The sequence below is a fragment of the Chiloscyllium plagiosum genome, chromosome 22 (assembly GCF_004010195.1).
Source record: "Chiloscyllium plagiosum isolate BGI_BamShark_2017 chromosome 22, ASM401019v2, whole genome shotgun sequence".
In the NCBI taxonomy this organism is placed as follows: Eukaryota; Metazoa; Chordata; class Chondrichthyes; order Orectolobiformes; family Hemiscylliidae; genus Chiloscyllium; species Chiloscyllium plagiosum.
In genome coordinates, this window is record NC_057731.1 from 57,626,617 (window position 1) to 57,630,657 (window position 4,041).

Below are 4,041 nucleotides of genomic sequence, written 5' to 3' on the forward strand. Positions count from 1 at the left end.
TGCCAGGCTGCAGAGAGGAGGCACAGTATAATGACTATTCCAGAGAAGCCATGTATTGTAGCAGCATTGCCTCACAGCCCAATACATACAGAGAACGTGGGCCTAAATAAGAAGGCCTGGGCCATTGCCATGGTAACCACTGACTATACATTGAAGCAGCGGATCGGGTATGAGCCAATCAGAGGGAAGCCAAGTATTGTAGCAGCATTGCCTCACAGCCCAATACATACACAGAACGTGGGCCTAAATAAGAAGGCCTGGGCCATTGCCATGGTAACCACTGACTATACATTGAAGCAGCGGATCGGGTATGAGCCAATCAGAGGGAATGACTGTTGTTGTTGTTGTCCTGTAAGCTCTAAAACATGAATCTGTAAGAGACAAAAGACCAGAGCTCAGAGGCAGGAAGACGAGCTGGGGTTAGAAGGCATTGCCAGCACAGGAAGGGAGCAGGGAGAACGAGGAAGTAGCACCGGAACTCTGGTACATTAGCCACTCGTGTAAATACATCTGCAGGTGTATGAACTGCCCTTGAAGTCACCTTCCTGACCTTATTTACTAAAAACAACCACCTTCAGCTATTCAGTCTTCCGCATGTCCCCTGTGCCTGCTGTTGTATGTTTCTTGCTGCAGTTAATGTCTCATTCTGCACTGTCACAATTGAACTGCGTGTTTTATACTTGTTGATGTTTACTCTTGCATGCATTTGGCAATGAGTGGGAGATTGTGAGCAGGTCATCTGTGATGATGATGTTGATATTGGCCAGGATAACTGGGCTGGGGAGAAACTCCCCTGATCTCTCCATGGGATATGTCCACACAAGCAGCTCGGTGCCTTGAATAGACCAATACTCCCTCAGCACTGGGCTGGAGGGTCAGCCCTGATTTTGGTGTTCCTGGATTCAGTACTGCTTTGATCATAAAGGTATGTGCAGTTCAATGGATAAAGTGACTGCTCCCCATCCTTTTCAGTGCAGGTTATCTTTGCAATAGCCAATTTCCACATGTGTCTTGCCCCTGTTGAATTGGCTGTTTTTGAAAGGTGTCTCCAAATACATTTTCTCTCATCACCCTGTTCAGAAAGCTTACAACACATCTCCAGGGCAGGTGAAACTTGAACCCCAGGCTCAGAGACAGGGACTGTACCGCTGGGCCAGAACAGTCTCCAAGATGCCTCCTGCTTGATGCCCACAGTAATTGGGAACTGGTGCTATCTTGTTGATTTCTCTGTTGGTGGGAGCTCCCATCCTTAAAGGCAACAAACTGGAAACACACACAGTGTGTTACAGTGGAATTACACACAGAACAATTCTTGATAGGCTAAAGTGGAGCCTGGAATGTGTATCAAGAGTATGTTTAGATTAATGTAGAAATTCTTGTTCCCGTTGTTATTAGATAAATTAATTAGTGAGATCAGTGTGGAGTATACAGTATGCTAGAGTAGTTTGAAATCAAGAAAGAAGTGGTGTTGGGTTTCTTGAAGCGCAATTAAGATGGATAAGAACCCAGGGCCTGATGGTATCTACCCCAGGTTACTGAGAGAGGCAAGAGAGGAGATTCCTGGGGCTTTACCAAGATCTTTGTATCCTCCCTAGCCACTGGAGAGGTCCCAAAGGACAGACGTGTAGCTAGTGTTGTTCCTCTGTTCAAGAAGAGAAATAGGGATAATCCAGGAAACTATAGACTGGTGAGTCTCACATTGGTTGGGAAGCTATTGGAGAGAATTCTTAGGGATAGGCTTTACACATATTTGGAAAAGGGTGGCCTAATTAAGGACAGTCAACATGGCTTTGTGTGGGTCAGGTCATGGCTTTCTAACTTGATTGAATTTTTCAAGGAGGTGACAAAGGTGATCGATGATGGTAGAGATTGGATGTTGTCGACATGGATTTTAGTAAGGCTTTCAATATGGTCCCTCATGGTAGGCTCATCCAGAAGATTAAGATGCACAGGAATCCACAGTGACTTGGATTCAGAATTAGCTTGCCCACAGAAGGCAGAGGGCAGTGGGGGGGGAAGTTGTTTTGCAGGCTGGAGATCCGTGATTAGTGATGTTCTGCAGGGATCTGCAATGGGACCCCCTGCTGTTTGTGATATATGCATAAAATAACTTGGATGAAAATGTAGATGGGTGGGTTAGTAAGTTTGCAGATGATACAAAGATCAGTGGAGATGTGGATCGTGTAGAAGGTTGTCAAAGGATACAGTGGGATATAGATCAGTTGCAGATATGGGCGGAGAAATGGCAGTTGGAGTTTAATCCGACTAAGTGCGAGGTGCTGGACTTTGGAAGATCAGATGTTAAGGAAAAGCATACAGTTAATGGCAGGACCCTGAACAGCATTGATGTACAGAGGGATCTTGCAGTTCAAGTCCATAGCTCCCTGAAAATAGATGGGGTGGTAAAGAAGGTGCAAGCCATACTTGCCTTTATTGATTATGGAATTGAGTACAAGAGTCAGGATGCCACGTTGTGGTTTTCTAAGACTTTGGTTATGTCACACTTAGAGAATTGCATTTAATTCTGGTGACCACATTATAGAAAGGACGCAGAGGTTTTGGAGAAGATGCAGTAGAGATTTACCAGGATGCTGCCTGGGTTAGAGGGTATGAGCTATAAAGAGAGACTAGAAAAACTCAGGTTGTTTTCTCTGGAGCAGCGGAGGCTGAGGGGAGACATGATAGAAGTCTATAAAATTATGAGATGCACAGATAGGGTTGACAGTCAGAATATTTTTCCCCACCCCACCCCCACCCTCCTCTGGCTTATCTCTCCACCCTTCAGGCTCTCTGCCTTTATTCCTGATGAAGGGCTTTTGCCCGAAACATCGATTTTGCTGCTCGTTGGATGCTGCCTGAACTGCTGTGCTCTTCCAGCACCACTAATCCAAAATCTGGTTTCCAGCATCTGCAGTCATTGTTTTTACCTCGTTGATTTTAACCCTACTGCAAATCCTCTTGCAAGGATGCCTGCCTTGAAGAAGTTTTCCTCCTCTCTCTACAAGAATCTCAATGAGTCTCTCTCTCACTGCACCTCCCAGGTCATTTCCTCTGCCCTGAAGCTCTTCAACCATGTCCTGAAACAAACTTGCTATCACAGCCACCTTTGCTTCCTCAGTGCCTGTCTCCGTAACCAACTCATCCCACACGGACTCCGGACCACCTTTAAACCAGCAGAGTTCGGACCCGAACAGGACAAACAGTATAGACTACAGATACAAAAACACCAGCAACAGTTTTCCTTCAAGATCCTCCGCTCCACGCTCGCAGCAATGCGCCGGTACCTAATCTCTCTACAGTCAGCCCTGACTCAGCTGAGGGCCACACTCTCTCAGAATTGCAAAGGACCCACTCTGTACTACATCCTCAGGAGAATTCATACTCTCAACAAACAATATTTCAATTCCATCTCAAACATCAAAAACTGTAAGTACAACAAACTTTTATCTACCCACCTCCATAACCAGCGCTCATCAAACATTCCAGAAGATTCCCATGGCCTCGGAAACTACTCAGACGCCATTAGCCATGCGGCTAATGCAGCTGCCACCCCACGCGGATTGATGATGTCACTTCGGCCCCATCACGGCCACTCCCACAACCACTTGCGCCACTCACAATTCCTCATGCATCACACGTGACATCACTTCCGCCCCTCTCATCATCGCTGATGTCACACACTCAGTGACTTCCGCCACCCCTACTGCCGTGTCTGCCACCACTTCCGCCCCCACCAGGAACTCCCCACATACGTTCGAGATACCACCCACGCCCTCCACCTCCTCCAAGACTGCCGTTTCCCCGGCCCCCAACGCCTCATCTTCACCATGGATATCCAATCCCTCTACACCTCCATCCGCCATGACCAGGGCCTCCAAGCCCTCCGTTTTTTCCTCTCCAGACGTCCCCAACAGTACCCTTCCACCGACACTCTCATTCGTTTGGCCGAACTGGTCCTCACCCTTAACAATTTCTCCTTCGAATCCTCCCACTTCCTCCAGACCAAAGGGGTAGCCATGGGCACACATATGGGCCCCAGCT

General features: G+C 47.3%; 1 long non-coding RNA gene across 1 annotated transcript in view; it reads left to right on the forward strand.

Annotated features, from left to right (window-relative positions):
- The first annotated feature begins 3,388 nt into the window (after nt 1-3,388).
- LOC122560991 overlaps nt 3,389-4,041 on the forward strand; it is a 9,526-nt gene continuing 8,873 nt past the window's right edge. The window contains exon 1 of the long non-coding RNA XR_006314874.1: nt 3,389-3,426. This is a non-coding gene — a long non-coding RNA (uncharacterized LOC122560991). The remainder of the gene's footprint in view (nt 3,427-4,041) is intronic.